Source organism: Macrobrachium nipponense, chromosome 37 (assembly GCF_015104395.2).
Source record: "Macrobrachium nipponense isolate FS-2020 chromosome 37, ASM1510439v2, whole genome shotgun sequence".
Lineage (NCBI taxonomy): Eukaryota > Metazoa > Arthropoda > Malacostraca > Decapoda > Palaemonidae > Macrobrachium > Macrobrachium nipponense.
Window position 1 is genome coordinate 17,728,582 of NC_061097.1, and position 19,506 is coordinate 17,748,087.

Genomic DNA, 19,506 nt, shown 5'->3' on the forward strand with positions numbered 1-19,506 from the left:
GTGATAGAGGGAAAAAAATAACAACAACAACATTCTCCTATAGTCGTTTCTATATTTCTTTATTAACTGCTTTCAAATTAATTACTGCCCAGATAGCCAATCAGAGTCTACAAAACTGCTCTCATAGTAATAATTAACTGCTAATCGAGTAATCCAACAGTAATATTTTAGAGCTTATGAGAACCTGCATAGTTCTCATTCAACGAGTTTTATTTTATTTTGAAGTATAGGAAATAATAATAATAATAATAATAATAATAATAATAATAATAATAATAATAATAATAATAATAATAATAATAATAATAATAATAATAATAAGAACAGTGATGGACTCCTCAGGAGGGAGGATGCAACCCGGAACCCCACACTATAAGTACCACCCAGTCGAATTGGAGGATTGTGATAATAATAATAATAATAATAATAATAATAATAATAATAATAATAATAATAATAATAATAATAATAATAATAATAATAATAAATTGTAGCTGTTAAAGGTAGAATGTCAGAAAATAGAATTTTATACAACGTGACTCAGTTTCTAGACCTACAGTTCTCACATAATTTAACTTAACGATTTGAATACAGTCGTTCTTTATAACTCATTCTTTTGGAGCTCTCAGGATAATTACGTTTTTTTACTTCATCCAACTTAAATTTGCTTTATCAAAGCATTTTTCCATCAAAGCGAATAAGGTAAATACGGCACCTTTCCTGATCAAACGTTATGTAAATGTTTTGTCCAGCCTACAAGAATTTCTGGAACGGACTGAGGTTTTTCCCTTATTGGAACCCAAGACGAGAAAAGTTGAAACTGGATCGCAACAGTATGATTAACAATGGCATCAGGTGGTTTTCTTAAATTATATACATGAATATTTGATAAAGAGAACTCAAGAATCATTCTATGGCCTAAAATGCAAAAGTAAAAAATTAATAAAGCATCTGGTGAAATTATTAAAAATTCTCCATTTGTGAGACTGCAAATTATTTCGTTATAAATAATTGTTATCATAAACACATATAAACATACTGATACACATATATAGGTATGTATATATATACATATGGATATATGTATGTAAAATAAGTACATATATATAATTTTTTGGGTGAAGACTACTGGTAGACCTGTACCCTTCCCCTCACCGGTAGCACGGTACACGTTGCTCTGACTACCGGGTAAGTGAATCTCTACGTGGGCCAAAAGGGGCACATTGAAATTTAAAGTAGTTGGGCTAAAGAATTCCGGCTCACTTAGAAACCAAACCCAGGACTCCGCTGGCGAGATGAACATCTTAGAGACTAGACCGTTCGTACCCACACACATTCACTATATATATATATATATATATATATATATATATATATATATATATATATATATATATATATATATATGAGAGAGAGATGAGGAGAGAGAGAGAGAGAGAGAGAGAGAGAGAGAGAGAGAGAAAGAAATGCAAAAAATAATGTTATTATACACTTTGCTAATATGGAGCCGAAGGAAATGATCATGATAATCATAAAACAAATTTGGATGAAAAGCAACGTATTAAAAACGTATGTGTAGGACAAAGAATTATAAGGAAAGAAAGATACAAAAAAAAACCGAAGCGCAAAAACATTAAAAAAAAGATGAATATAGATATTACTTGCATCTGTTCTGACCACTCGGCACTGACATTCCACAATGCAGTGTAACTTTACTACGCACATAGTGTTTTACTAGTTGACAACGTTTGAAGCTCAAGATTATGGTACGATTTTTTTTTTAAATAATACTTGAGAGAAACTGAGAACAATTTTTCTTTTCCATGAATTTCACGATCAAAGTCGTTCAGCAAATTGGAAGGGGTAAAATACTGACTGACCTTGATTACAGGCAAACTTAAAAACACTGACAAAAAAATAATGATCAAACCTAAAAGCACCTACCTATCAAGTTTATTTAAAATCCCATGAAAAGGATGGAAAAGCGTAAAATAAACTTAATAAAAAAAAACATAAAACAACACCTTCGGCACAGCGAAAGATACCTTAAGACCAGAGACCACTGAATTACCGTGGTTTCTATATCTGAAGAAAATAATGCTACATTTGAAAATCTTTAAATTACTGTGACCTTGTAAATATCCCCATATCAAGTTCCTAGAAGGAAATAATCACCAAGAAGGGAGAGAAACTACACAATAATAATAATAATAATAATAATAATAATAATAATAATAATAATATAAAATAATTGCTGGGTTGATAACGACCGATATATGACTGAGAGGGAATATAGAGAAAGAAAAGAAAAGAAAGCAAGAGAGAATGAAAGAATGAATGAAAGAAAGAAAGAGAAGCAGAAGAAAAAAATAACAATCTGCTATGGCGCTTCTTAAGAAAAGAATAAATAAATAAACACGAGTTTTAAGTGGTTGACAAAATCTTCAGCAGAGGTCCGGGGCGAAATGTTCAGTCAGTCTGGGCTGGACCCTTCAGAGGTGAACACGTCCGACCTGCGCTCTTCTCCGGTAATGCCTGGATCACTGGGCAAGACGATTGCGTTGCTGAGAGAAATAGATCTTCAGTTTCCGGATGGAGTTGTTTGATCTGCTTTGACTCTAAAATTAATAATAAAAAAAGTTATCTAATGGGACAGAGTAAGAAAGATTGTCTTTTGGATTGGTATTTATTGTGGCGTTGAAATCTCTTTCCTGGTCTCCCATAGGATATTCTTTTTAGGAATATGTGCGTTTCAGGATAGAGATATCAAATTTATGCAAGTTTGTTATAAAAGATGACTGGTATTTATTGTGGCGTTAAAATCTCTTTCTTGGTCTCGTATACGATATTCTTTCCAGGAATATGTTTGCTTCAGGATAAAAATGTCAAATTTATACATTTTGTCATAAAAGAAAATCTATGCAGCTTAACAAAAAGTTCTTGGAAACATAGGTTTGGATCCGATAATACTATGCAAATTTGCCTAGAATATGTTTTAAAGTGTCCCCTAAACATATTTTCGAACTGTTTAACAAAACTGGAAATATTCTAAATTCAGCGATGATATACAATTTCCTCGACGATTTTTAAAGTGTTTCCAATTATTTTTTTCGGCGACTAAAGCTGTAACGAACAAAAGAAAGAAAACTTGTATCTAAAGGTTAATCAGTCAAAAAAAAAGTAAAGTGTTTATGAGAAATATATGAGATTTGTTGCAGACCACAGTGGCTGAATGAAGTTGACAAGGAAAACTGATTCAACCCAAGTGAATAATAGAAAAGACACTATTTTTTATCACGAACGACATGTACCAACGGAACTTCAAAAACAAGATTATATAAAAAGGGCAAAACACTAAATAAAAACTCGAATGAAAACAAGGTAAGGTGTAAGAATATGCATTTTTAGGAAACTTGATTGCAAGATTCCGCGGAGGGTAGACCTTCCATATATGTCAAACGAGGAAGAAGTGCGTAGAATGTTCTGTTCAACCCATGATGTTAAACATAATATGCACATGTACATAAATGTCAACAAAATTCTTTGATGTTTCCACAATGTGATGAATGTTAGATAACATGATGACACAAAGCATTACATGCAAACGAAGGGACCTAGACACAAACCAACCACGTACTTACAAACTTGCATACACATAAAAGCAAAAGACACTCGACACACCATTTTAAATCTATATGAATTTTATCACTTATACACTTGTTCTGTGCATTAATACTATCAAACTAGGTCCAATTATTAAATATATATATATATATATATATACCATATATATATATAAAATAAAATATAAATATAAATATATATATATATATATATATATATATATATATATATATTATATATATATATATATATGACCATCCATATGACAATGTAATATTTATGTCGTTATTTTACATGAGTGCATTAACTGTTCCATATACACACATGCAAATAGGTGAGTGCTATTATATGATATATTATATACAAAATTAATCATTAATGCGTCAGAACTATGATAATATAGTGTAAGTTAAATAAGAGACTTGCTTCTCTTTACCAAATGAGAGAACGGAAGAATGAGAATAACCAGCGCACACTCACATAAAAATCAAGATAAACGAACTATAAAATATCAATGATAATTTTAAAAAACTAATGAAGATAATCAACAACAATATAGATTGCAGCATTATTTTGATTCATAATCAACTAACTTCAGATTAAAATCAGGAATCTTTCAGATAGATTAGATCGTCACATAAACTGAAGCTAACTAAAACACACACACACACACACACACATACACACACACCAACACACACACACACACATATATATATATATATATATATATATATATATATAATATATACCCATACATACATACATACATGCATGCATACATATATTGGTGCATATACATGTATGTTATTGTGGGCGTAACGGTATTTTACTTAACATTTCTCCTAACAACCATGCACCATCATTTTCATAATTCAGTCATCTTATAGAGGATGCACTTCCTGAACAGTAAAACCTCCACAACATTAATTAAAGTACCTGAATAACATCTCAGAAGTCTTGCAGAGGAACCTCGAAGCCCCAACAGACACTGCGAAATGTATCCATATAATACATATATAAATATATTACGAATAAATATATATATACATATATATATCATATATAATATAATATATAAAGATAAATATTATAATATATAATTAAAATATATTAATATATATATATAATTATATTATATATTAATATATAAAATTATATATATATGTGTGTATACATATACTATACACACATATATATACATATATATACATGAAAAGTAAAGTTTCTTAACATATTTCCAACCTTTCACTATATCCCTTTCAGTGTTTTCCGAAAGTAGGAAGACTTGTTAAAAGTAAGATAAATGTTGTACCTCTTGAGATGGGTTACCATTCCAGGTAACGAGGTGTTCAGAGCTGGTACATATGTTACGATGACAAGCTTTCTCCGATACTTTGCTCTTTCCTAACATCGATGATGTGTCTTTCGTTAATTTTGGTTATTCGCAAAACTGTATTTTTTAAACTCCGGCTGCTTTGAAGGAAATCGTCCGAATCTTTTGTCCGTTTTTTAAGTAAATTGAACTGACATTCTACTTTTAATTAAAAAAAAAATATTCGACCGAAACTCAGGCTGTTTTTCAAATAGGTTCACGGAAATTCTATCTTTTCGACCGAAAATCTGAATTTTTCAAATAATTTGACCCAAAATTTGTGTTTTTCAAATGAGGCTACCGAGATTCTGTCTGTTTTTCATGTCTGTCGACCTAAATTATGGCTCCCTACATCGACCTGAATTCCATCTACTTCTCATGTAAGTCGACGGAATTCTGGCTGTTTCCTTGTAAATCGTCTGGAATCTGGCAGTTATTTCAAGTGACTCGATCGAAATTCTAAATGATTTTCAGTAATTAGAACTGAATTCAGGATTTTCTCCAAGAAAGTAGACCAAAATTATGACGTTTTTCAATCACTCAACCAAACTTCTAACTACTGTCCTCGTGAATAGAGCGAAATTCTGATTTTTCCAATAAACCAAACGAAACTCTCTGATTCATGAATTAGTCAACTATGATTCAAGTGAACGGTCAGTAGGTGGTCTGTGATTTAACTGAATCCTTGATCTTAGATATGAAAGAGGGTCACTCGAAATTACTACTGAATCCCACTTAAATAACTACGCCTTGGCTCAGTAAGTTTGACAACTAAAATGGTTAAGTAAGCGATAAGTAGTTTCTAGCTGAATCAACCAAGTTTTCCAAAATAGCCGCATATTTTTAAATAGGTTGCATAATCTTCATTAACTCATCGATAATTTGAGGGAAATCGGTTATGTTACACAGGTATGATTTAACTGAAGGACAGAATTATACACAAATACATTTATACACACACACACAAATACACACACACATACACACACACACACACACATATATATATATATATATATATAGTATATATATTATATGATACTACTATTATATATATATATATAATATATATTGCATACGTACATACAGACATGAAGGCACTTCACTATATATATATATATATATATATATATATATATATATATATATATATATGTGTGTGTGTTGTGTGTGTGTGTGTGTGTGTATGTGAACTGTTCTCCACTAGCGTTTTACTTCATAAATGGAGGTTGCATCCTTAAAGCTTCATTTGAACTTAATTACAGGTATCAAAATTAAAGTGCCAACACACTAAAGGGCACCTGTTAAAGCAGAGCGTAATTTACGAGTGAACGGAAAATTAAATCTCTTTTTATGTAGCTCCAGTTATAAGAGAAGCGTTGAATTTAGTAAGGTGTTTGCACTGAATTGCTGCACTAACTTAGTGCAGTAATTTTGTTCAGCTACCCTTTGTCAAAAATCACTCATTTTCTATATGTATGTATGTATGTATGTACTGTATGTATGTATGTATGTATGTATGTATGTAGTTATGTATGTATGTTATATATAATATATTATAATAATTATATTATATATATTATATATATATTATATATATTTATAATATATATTATATGTATATTAGATGTAATTATATATATATATATATATTAATATACGTACTTACGACACACATATGTATATATTATATAAATGTGTGTATGTGCGCGTGTATGTGTGTGTTTGTGTGTGTGCTTGAGTAAATGACTACATTAAATTTTTGATCCACAAAATTAGGTACAGAGATTGGACGTCAAGCACTATCCTGAAACTGACCAAGTTACCTTCATTTTGCATTGCCACATAGTGATCAATTGTTCTGTTAGTGCCGAACACTGATTTATACTGAAAAACTGGAATAGAAACAGAAATTATGATGAAGGGTGACGAAACAACACGCACACACACACACACACACACACACAAATGTGAAGGCATCTAGAAATTAAAAGAGCACAGTGGTTATAATAATTACACACTAATCTGGTATTAATGTAACCAATAGAATTTATATGTAAATATATAATAATATATGTATTTATGTTATTTACATATTACGAATACAATATAATTAATTAATAATATATATAAATATATTATATATATTATATAATATATATATATGTATATATATATTTATATATTATCCAGTTGGCCCTATAGCTCTTCACACGTGGGAGGAAAAAAAAAGAAAAAACAGGGACAGGAGGAGGGTATTGTATGACCCATTCTAATGACGGGTTAGATACCACCGAAGCGCCTGCCTCCATGAATATATACCTGGGAATAATGGAAGGAGGAGATATAAAACACCAAGAGATGAAGGACACGATCAAGGAAAGAATATATGCAGAGACTCAAGGCGATACTCAAGTCAAAACTCAACGCCGGAAACATGATAAAAGCCATGAAACACTTGGGGCAGTGCCAGTAATCAGATACAGCGCAGGAATCAGTGGAATGGACGAAGGCAGAACTCCGCAAGCATAGATCAGAAAAACCAGGAAACAAATGACAATACACAAAGCACTACACCCAAGAGCAATACGGACAGATTGTACATAACACGAAAGGAAGGAGGGAGAGAGGACTACTAAGTATAGAGGACTGCGTCAACATTGAAAACAGAGCACTGGGGCAATAATCTGAAAAACCAGTGAAGACGAGTGGCTTAAAGAGTGCATGGGAAGAAGGACTAATAAAAAAGTAGACGAAGGGGGACCCAGAAATATACAAAGACAGGAGAAAGACAGAAAGCAAACAGAGGACTGGCACAACAAACCAATGCACGGACAATACATGAGACAGACTAAAGAACTAGCCAGCGATGGACAATTGGCAATGGCTACAGAGGGGAGAGCTAAAGAAGGAAACTGAAGGAATGATAACAGCGGCACAAGATCAGGCCCTAAGAACCAGATATATCCAAAGAACGATAGATGGAAATAACATCTCTCCCATATGTAGGAAGTGCAAATACGAAAAATGAGACCATAATACCACATAGCAATTGAATGCCCGGCACTTGCACAGAACCAGTACAAAAACAGGCATGATTCAGTAGCAAAAGCCCTCCACTGGAGCCTGTGCAAGAAACATCAGCTACATTGCAGTAATAAGTGGTACGAGCACCAACCTGAGGAGTGATAGAAAACGATCAGGCAAAGATCCTCTGGGACTATGGTATCAGAACAGATAGGGTGATACGTGCAAACAGACCAGACGTGACGTTGATTGACAAAGTCAAGAAGAAAGTATCACTCATTGATTTCGCAATACCATGGGACACCAGAGTTGAAGAGAAAGAGAGGGAAAAAATGGATAAAGTATCAAGATCTGAAAAATAGAAATACGAAGGATACTGGGATATGCCAGTGGAACTAGTACCCATAATCATAGGAGCACTAGGCACGATCCCAAGATCCCTGAAAAGGAATCTAGAAAAACTAGAGGCTGAAGTAGCTCCAGGTCTCATGCAGAAGAGTGTGATTCCTAGAAACGGCACACATAGTAAGAAAAGTGAGGGACCTCCTAAGGAGGCAGGATGCAACCCCGGAAACCCCACACTATAAATACCACACCCAGTCGAATGGAGGACTGTGATAGAGCAAAAAAAAAAAAAAAAAAAAAAAAAAAAAAAAACAAAAAAAAAAAAATAATAAAAAAAAAAAAAAATAATAATAATAATAATAATAATAATAATAATAATAATAATGAAAAGGCTTCTGTCAGTGTGGTTTCATTGAATAAAGGAGCAGCATGGCTGGCATTCTTTGTATGAATGTTTTTTTATTCTTAATAATTGTTGCTACTCCTCGTGACGATCCTTTAATAAGTTCCCAAATTAAGGCATGAGCGATGTACCTTGAATAGAATAACAAACAATTATTGTGTAAAGTTACATGGACAAAATGGCAAGACCTTTTAGCACTGAATATTTGCGGCTAACTCAAAAAGAAAACCTGCCATGCTGCCTAATAATAATAATAATAATAATAATAATAATAATAATAATAATAATAATAATAATAATAATAATAATAATAATATTGAAGCTTCTCTGTCAGAAGCCTCATTCTTACAGCAATTGGATTTCCCGTATACTTTTAGAATGCAGTTTAAGTTTCCAAAGCTGTTCCAAGAATGAACAGAGAGAGAGAGAGAGAGAGAGAGAGAGAGAGAGAGAGAGAGAGAGAGAGAGAGAGAGAGAGAGAGAGAGAGAGAATCCTAAATAACTTCTAATGGGTGGCGCACTCTTTTGTTATCTACACACATTTATGTATGATAATCACTGTTTACATAACCTATGGTACACTCTGCAGTGTACTTCCTTACCAGTTACTGTTATTATTATGATAGAGTTTTGCCAAATCACTGATTAAAAAACACAATTACTTGATATGTTTTCTGCAAGGTTTCATGATGAGTCACTCTTAGTTTGAGTACGTCATCTATGAAATGCAATATAAGAATGGAAGATTAAATTGTCAAATATAGAAAGTAACCTTAGCATTTCTGGACTACGATCTCTCTCTCTCCTCTCTCTCTCTCTCTCTCTCCTCTCTCTCTCTCTCCTCTCGATTACATGTTTGGTGAACCTCTTTTAATGTTAATTTTCGATGCTTTCCCTTCTTCTTTCATGTTGAGTCTATTATATTCAATTCAATTCGCTGCTCTCTCTCTCTCTCTCTCTCTCTCTCTCTCTCTCTCTCTCTCTCTCTGTGAGAGCTGCGTTGGTACCGTGTACGTCTAATAAGAATTAAGCCTCGGTTACAACATTGGCCTTGAAACTGCGATGTATGCTCTATTGTCCAGAGTCTGACATAAATAATTCGTAACTGGAAATAAAAAAAATAAATAAATGAAAAATAAAAAAGAAACCATAAAGGAAAATTCGAATTACTGAAATTGGTTTTTCATCAAACTGCTGTGAAAAAGAATAAATCTTGATACTTTGGAAAAAGAACGAAATTTTTATGAAATATTTTTGTATGACGAGATAGACTGTCATCTTTTTGAGGAGAATCAATTTTATGATAGAGAACCCCTGGTGCGAAAAGATTGAAATCTTAGTGTAAAAAAGAAAAAACCATTTCGTTTAAAAAAAAACTTCTTGAAAATAAAAAGATGTGTCCTTATGAAGAGAATACAACTAATTGAAAACAGAAAAACTGCCGCTGTTATGAAAACCTAACTCATGGAGCTATGAAAGGAGAAAGATATTTGCAGTTAAGTGAGCCTAATTAAACACTGGCATGTTTATGGAATGTTTGAATTCCAAGTAGCTGGCACAATGGGGTTAGAGCAAAAAAGTAATTAGGGTCATTAATTAAGACATGGCAACTTAGGGTCCTCTGCAGTTGACAACTAATATAAAATCTCACGAATTCTAGGATAAGTGAGGCTAGGCAAATGAAAAGTGCCCGTAAACAAAATTTTCTATATCCAGGATATATTGAAATAACAAGGGTTTAAAAATGAAATTCTTTCTTGCTAAGGTTAAATAAATTAGGGGTTATTTACTTCTTAATCTCAGTTTAAAAAACACGAGTCCTGAAATTTTTTTTCGCATTTTTTGTTACGTTGCACGAAAGACAAAACGCAAATTGTGCATCTCTCTACGATCTGTAAAATATGACAAGAGCGCAGATTTTTGGACAAGAAAATCCGCGTACATCCATCACAATGAGGTGGAAAAAAATATCGTCCTCTGCAAAGTATGAGGTAAGCACAAGACCGAATCTGCATATGCATGAGATGAGGCATAAGGGATAAGGCGACGATTTGCATATATATGAGATCTTCAGTAGGTCTTGATAATCTTTTTTTATATCTAAGGGTCGTGCCTAAGTTCACTCTGACTAGTCTTTAGAGGAAAAGAACAGAAAACTACACGCTAGTACACAAATATAGCTAAGCATACATAAACACACACACACACACACACACACACACACACACACACATATATATATATATATATATATATATATATATATATATATATATATATATTATATACGCATGAAGAAATGTCATAAACAAAATAATTATGCACAATACAATGAAAATAGAACAATTTCCATGTATAATAAAGAAACGAGAAACAAATATAAAGCTAAATTTCATTCAGTCGAAAAAAAGAAACTGGAAATCGCAAAACTCTATGTGCTACATCCCTTAAACGACTCGTCCCTAAGAGTTAATTTATGCTTGACGCGCTTGTAACATATATCACATTATACTCTGGCGCATTTGCATTATACTCCGTCATATTCCCCATTATAATCTGCCAGGTCCTCAATGTATATCCCGAGTTGATTATATATCCAAGTCGAATAGTTTTTCAGTGGCGAATTTGATCATTCCCGTCTTTGCTCTTTTGACCTAGATGGTGAATTAGGTTACATGATAGTCACCCGACTGCACTGGGCCGCTGCAAGGGTGCGGATAGGAACCTCATTCCAAAACTTCACAGGGAGTAATCTCTCATGGTTATGGTTTACGCTTCATTACATTCTGACATATTTGTTTTGCACTCTTCGTTTATTTTCAAATAATTTTATCCTAGTCCCAAAGTACGCCATATTCACCTCTCTCTCTCTCTCTCTCTCTCTCTCTCTCTCTCTCTCTCTCTCTCTCTCTCTCTCTCATTGTTTTCTGTACGTAATGCCCAATAACCTTGTACTGGTTTTCACTAATATTTTTTGGTTAAACTATACGGTTCCCGGCAAGCTTTAGGCAGAAATGTTTCGAAGGTATAGCAAAACTCTGAAATAATGATAATAATAAAAATAATAGTAATAATAATAATATTTGTTTCCGTTCGCAAAGGAAAAAACCGATAGTCTAATACTAGTATGGCAATAGTTGCAGTAGTGAAGCCTTCCACAATATTTTCGCTCTTAACGTTCATGATTAATGACAACAGAGTACTATTCGCTTATAAACCAAATATTTTTCTTTTCTTCTGAAAAATACATATTCTGATGAACATTACTCTCCCAGTCGCTAAGATACTCTTCTATCACGATTATGATGTTGGTGTTTTGAGGCTGGTTTAAAATTTAGGGAACACACAAGGAGAAAGGAGATTCTGCAGTCCAGCAGAATAGGTTTCTGATACTAGATATTATTTCAGGCAGGTCTGAGGCCACCTCTTTTGTTCCAAATTGTGCAGGCCTAAAAGACTTTCAGAATATTAAATGTAGATTTTGTAGAGAGAGAGAGAGAGAGAGAGAGAGAGAGAGAGAGAGAAGAGAGAGAGAGAGAGAGAGACTCAAACTAATAGACTATATAGTGTATTGATACTTTTATATATACGCATCATTTATATATATATATATATATATATATATATATGTGTGTGTGTGTGTGTGTGTGTGTGTGTGTGTGTGTGTGGGTGTCTGTGTGTGTGTATGTATATGTATTGAGAGAAGAGAGAGAGAGAGAGAGAGAGAGAGAGAGAGAATTGATAATTTTATTTACACGTAGTACGAATCACACACACACACACACACACACACACACACACACACATATATATATATATATATAATATATATATATATATATATATATATATATATATATAATGTATACATTTAGAGAGAGGAGAGAGAGAGAGAGAGAGAGAGAGAGAGAATAATACTACGTATTTTCTCCAGTCTCTACGGATTAGCGTGACTCATACAAAACCTTCGCATTCACACATGGATGGCCGATAAAACTCCTATCTAGTCTTCCCTTCTATGTCCCTCTGATCTCTCTCTCTCTCTCTCTCTCTCTCTCTCTCTCTCTCTCGTCTCTCTCTCTCTCTCTTTCTTTTTCTGCACCTTTTGTTCTTCATCTATATATAAGTGATTGAATCTTCCCATTTTCTTATTCTTGCCGTTGATATTTCTCATGTATACATATATATATATATATATATATATATATACATATATATATATATATATATATATATATATATATATATATATATATATATATATATATATTTGTGTGTGTGTGTGTGTGTGTGTGATCATACATTTCACCTATGTATTTGACATACATAAATGAAGTACCTGGCATCAAATTACACACATTAAAGATTGTAAAAGTTATAAATCAAATTGCCCTGATTTAATGTAGCAACCGTCAATTAATACACTCATTCACGATGCAACACGCAACATACAGGCAACAGCTAAGGAAACGCCATTGACATGATGCATAAATCGGGAAACCGCTGATAAATCGCACTCAAGAGCAAGGTAACTGAAAACAGAGTAAGAGCTTAAAAAGACAAGCCTCGATAACAACTGCAATTAATCGAGTCAGACGTCAACCATTAAGTGCTGGCACAAACAAAGAAAACGGCGTTAAACAAACAAGTCTGGTTTTATTAAAGTGCGGAAGTGCTTGCATAAACAAGTTATTCATTCGTGATGTGCACACGTAACAAGTCAAAACGTCAGTCAAGGTATGAAATGGTTGCTTAAACAAGTCAAGAGTCGTTAGAACGCACGCATGGGCATGACAAGCGCCTTCGTTGAAGCACTCACGGAAATGAGCGGGTCAACGAGGCACTGAAATACACAAGTCGAACGCCAATAAATAGTTCGCATGAACAAGTCAATCGTCAATACAGAAAGGACCTAAAAACAGGTCACGTCACACACAACGCTGACACAATGAAGACCACCGACAAGCAAGTGCTCATATAAAAAAGACGACCGTAAAAACTTATAATCACGAAAATGTAATATTTTGTCATTTTTTTTGACTTCAAATGCCCTCTCATCAATAAGGTCTCATGCTTTTGTTTGTAATTTAGTTTCATTCTGATACAGATTTTATTATGATTAACATTTCTACCTACTCTGTTATTGTACTTGCAACCAGCTTTGCTCTCGTCAAATAAATCATCCTCATATTATTCCAAAATATGTGATTTCTATAGGTTGTCACGGGCAGAAAAATTGATGAAATCACAAAGGGGTAGGTAGGAAAGCCCCACTACAAGAGACAGACATGGAGGTCAGGGGATACAAAGGAAGGGGTAGGGCGTTAGTAGGGCTTTACCCGGCAACCTGTAAATTAACATGAAAGCGAAAGGTAGAAGCAGGAGTCTTTTTTTCAAACAGTATAGGAAGCGAATGCCATTACAATCTGCTCAACGCTACCCATACCGGAAGAGATTGTCAATGACACCTCTTCAAGCGATACAATTCGAAGACATAGCGAATGTATCCACTCAGAAGCGCGCGATCATAAATAAACACTTGATGATGATGATGATAGATTAAGTCAGCCTTATGTTGGCAAGGGCTCTTGCTCCTCAGCAGCCCGTAACTGTGAAGTGAACAACTGTGCCTGTGAACACAACCATTCGGCTCAATTTAACCACTGGGCCGGATATGAAAGGCGTTAGTAGGCGAGAAAGTGTTATAGCAACGAGTCCCAGTAAGTAGGAGGATATGAGAATGGAAATATAAAAATTAAAATTAGAGGGAAAGGATGATACCGAAAAAATAAAAAGATACAGGGATTCTTCCTGCCTTCTATGGACTGTTCGTTAAGGTCGCTGTAGAAGGGTATGGGTACAACTTTTTGGCTTTTTTTCCAGTTTTATTCGTCGAGAATAATACGGTGAACTCAGCCCGACTGTTGGTGTTGCGGAGACTAGAGTAACGTTCAACAAATACCTGGCCCAGGTCAATGTTGGGTGGTACTGGAATCCAGGGCGATGTTGCATAATTTTGACATCATTAGCGGTGGTTTGTCCAAACCGAAGCCTATTCAGTATGCGAATTGTAATGTCACTCGTTTTCTATACTGATTGAGAAAAATACTCCTACTTCTACTTTTCGCTTTTATTATGTTACAGAGTAAAGCTCTATTACGCCCTACCCCTTCCTTTGTATCCCCTGACCTCCATATTTGTCTCTTGCGGCTGGGTTTTCCTACACGTTTTTTTTATTTCATCACTATTTTGCCTGTGATTTCAGTCCTTTTTTGCAGTGGCAGCGCCCTAGATCGAAAAATTGTGGTAACAAAGGAATGGGGGTTATTAGCTTTTAGATATGCGTCATTTACTTAGACCTTTGTCGCTTCTCCGTGATTATTGTCAGCTCAGCTCGTTTGCTGTATAATTATACAATATATATATATATATATATATATATATATATATATATATATATATATATATATGTATACATGTGTGTGAAAACATTCTAACTATTGAGGCTCGTTATCAGGGTTGGTAAACGATCGCGAGATAATTTTCAATGAAGATAACTGACAGTAAGTCAGCCAGCTTACTGTAACACCACTTGCTCTTCCCCTACATTAGGAGAACGGTGTTTTTTATAGTGTTGTGAGCAGTCCGTACCTCAGCATCACGAAATTTGAATGTTGGTGGCTAATTTGAATGGCATACAGTAATTTAAAATTTCATTATTTAAAAAAAAAAAAAAAAAAAAAGCACCACTCCAAATTACGAGCTTCCAGAAAACCTAGATATCGTGGCTGTATCTTTTAACGTTATTACTCCACAGATAAGCTAGGTCCCTCATCCACCCTTAACAACCACATCCCCTGAACGCCAAAAACGAATACGTGGATCTCTAGAACGGCTGAACGGATTTCGATGAATGAAATTTCGCCCGACTAGAAACCTTCGTGGGAAACCTTTAAAGCCAGTTTCATCCCGATCGATTGTATATTTCTAGAGTTTTAAAGGGTCAAAGTCGGGTTTTTTCTGTGTTCCAGGTGTCCGGGTTTTTCTAAGTCAACTACGTGGCGATTGTTACTACTTCTGTAATGTGGCAATTTAGCAGTAATCAAGGGAAGCTACATTACCTCCCTATACTGGGAGTTAGACCCTGTTCGCACACGGCGGTTGCATGTAAAGTAAATGACAGAGCACGGGGTGTTCACACACAACCACAAGGATTTCTTAACGCGGCATCCACACCGATCGAGTCCGCGCGGTTCGAGATACACATGTTTACTATTATAGTGTCAGCTTTGTTCATGTAGACCGCGCGGATTTGCCTGCACCACACGTCAAAAGGGAGACTAATTGCTTTAACGCCGACATTTTCTTTGATGAGGAACTATTTGGAATTAGCTGCAATTCTGATAAAAAAAAAATCGTAGCTTTATTAGCACTTTTTATTGAATTTCTAGGTTTATACTTTTCACATTATATCAGTTTAACCTGCAGTTCAACTCTACCATCATGAATGAAATATACTATAAATTTATCAGTGGTGATGAAATAGTTCATCTTCGCACATATAAGCATCTCGTGCCCTACAAAATTATGCAAAATGCTGCATGCTTCTATTATATATTAAACATAAAAACGTGTTAACATTGATAGATCTTTGGAATATACGTCATTGATATGTATATGCGTGTGTGTGTTTGTTTGTGCATTAATATACAAACACACACACACACACACACACACACACACATATATTAATATATATATATATATATATATATATATATATATATATATATATATATATATATATATATATACACACACACACACACACACACACACACATATATATATATATATATATATATATATATATATATATGTATATATATATATATAATTATATTATGTATATATATATATGTGTGTGTGTGTGTGTTACAGGGAATATGTGAAATTAGTGATTTCACGAAATCCCTGGGGCATATGGGAAATAACCGATTCGCTTAGGAAAATTCGATCCCAGAGGGTTAGTACTAAACACGGTGGAACAGTGATTCATCTACACTGTTTTGCCGTGTTTAGTACTAGCCCATGGGGAGTCAAATGCCTTTCGCCATGTTTAGTACTAGACACTGGGGAGTCAAATGTAATTCGCCGTGTTTAGTACTAGCAACGTGAGAATCAAATGTATTTCACCGTATTTAGTACTAGACCCTGGGGGATCAAATGTCCCCGAGTGCCTTTGATCCCCCAGGGGCTAGTACTAAACACGGCGAAGCACATTTGACTCCCAAGGGACTAGTACCAAACACGGCAAAACAGTGTAGATGATACTGAATCACTATTTAGTACTAGCACTATGGGATTAAATGTTCCTAAGCGAATTGGTTATTTCAAATATCACGCCCTATATATATTTCAGAATGACCATAAAACGATTGGACGATTTACTGAATAAGGATGAGTGTTCATCAAATAACATAATACAGAAACTAATCAATTATAAGTAATCATGAGAACACACATCTACACACATACATATAATGTATATTTTATAATATATATATATATATATATATATATATATAAGTGAATATATATTTATATATACATATATATGTGCTATATATACGCATGCATATGTATGGATATATCATATATTTACATATATATGTGTATACAAACCAATTATACATATATATACATATATATGCATAATATATACACACACACACACACACACACACACACACACATATATATATATATATAATATATATATATATATATATATATATATATGTACATTATATATGTGTATGGATGTGTGTACTCATAATTACATATAAATGAATACTCTGCATTATGTTATTTGATGTTATCCCTATTCAGTTAAGTAAATCGTCAGATTATTTTATGGTCATTCTGAAATAAATGAAGAATCTGGGCTCATCTTCTCTCAGTTCTGGTTGCAGTCCTTTGAACATAACGCAAGCATGTTATTTCCTCCACTCCCCTACTGATACTGAATGAACAGCGCGGAAACCGCCATAATGTGTACGGTCACCACTTTTTGCATCGGCGCGGATTCCGCCTCGTGTGAACAGGGCCTTGAGGAATAAAAGCCTGTTAGAAAAAAATATCGTCATTGTTGTACTGTGTAAGAGAGGAAGAGAGAGAGAGAGAGCAACTTTTAGTGTGAATGGCCGCCGCCAGAGATCATTGCGGTAATGTTAGCTATTGTTCTGTTACACACGATCCCTTCCTCGTCTAGGGTTATCATTTGGATTCCTTGATCGAAGCACACGGGTGGCCAAGTTTTACCTAAACATTTCGTAGGCTGCATTTTATGCTATGTCATCGTGTATTTCCTTGACATCCTGAACTACATACCTCCTTACTGCGATGAAATGTTTTATCATTACGTTGGCTCTTGGTTGGTTAAAAAAACGCACTTTTAAGGCTATAAGAGCCTTAAGAGAAAGTTTGAAAGAGCATAAAAAAAAACTGGTGCTAGACGCTAATAGGCCTAAGATTACCGAGCCACAGAAACTTGATAGTATTACAAGACATTTCCATAATGCTTCGGGATTTAGACCTATAAGGAAAAGAAAGAAGGAAATCGAAGACAATACCACTATATCAGAGTCAGGTGACCACCGGATCTGAGTGATATGTGTAAATAAACTTCGTTCTATGTTTCCAAGATCGAAAGGTGGAAGGAATAAACTTTCCTATTGGGGTTACCTGTCGTAATCTTGCAAAGCATGTCACTGACATTTTACAATAGGCCTGGTAAAAATGTATTACGTACAAATACTATCACACTCACCAAGAGCCACAATAAAAAAAACGTAAAATTTTATTGACAGACATATTTCAAAGAACTAATCAGATCAGATGAAACAGACGTAAAAACACCAGTCATAAATGCATGTGGTACTAGGTGCCTCTACTCGGGAATGCTAAACCGTTTGGCTACTCCAAGAAGACGGGTCTTTCACCCCAAAATGTTTTCCAGAAATGTATAAAATTAGACTTAAAACTTATCCGAACACGCCTTTGGTTCTCGTTAATGAAGAGGATAGAACTTGACACTTGTCGAAAACAGTGTGCACTGTCAGTCTCGCTACTACAAACCTCTCAAGACTGATAATCATTCACGACACCAACTCAAGAATAAAATGAATTCCGTAGATAAATAATTGTTAGGAAAAGGGGTTTGTTAATTACATCATATTTTCAAAATATTGTAGCAATTGGAAATATAGTAATGGAAAAATGAGACATTTCTCTCTCATCTAGATAGGAAAAACGAAAAGTTGTTACGTAAGATAACGGACAGGTATTGATGTAACAGACAGTTCAGCGATGTATCTTATGAATACTGAAAAGGCTGGTAAACACAAGATTTAAATTCTATAGGCGTTATTCATTATTGACGGGAGTTATAGTTATATGTACTCAATTAAGTTATCCAGTTCATATTAAGGCATAAATCCAAAGGTAAACTAGTCATTTAGGTTTTAGATAAAGTTTTCTTAGACCTATGTGGCTTCTCCGTTATTATGGTCAGCTCAGCTCGTTTGCTGCATAATTATACAATTTGTAAACATTCTAACTATTGTGGCTTTTTATTTAAAGCGGGTCAACGATCGCCAAAACCAAAACTGCGTAGATAAATTCAACGTGTGTGAAATTTGTAATGAAGATAAATGACATTAAGTCAGCC

At 34.1% G+C, this 19,506-nt stretch overlaps 1 protein-coding gene across 1 annotated transcript in view; it reads left to right on the plus strand.

The window, feature by feature from the left end:
- Nucleotides 1-2,475: 2,475 nt before the first annotated feature.
- LOC135209043 (uncharacterized) overlaps nucleotides 2,476-19,506 on the plus strand; it is a 290,385-nt gene continuing 273,354 nt past the window's right edge. Inside the window, exon 1 of the mRNA XM_064241585.1 lies at nucleotides 2,476-2,528. The gene's annotated coding sequence lies outside the window, so the exon portion shown is untranslated. The remainder of the gene's footprint in view (nucleotides 2,529-19,506) is intronic.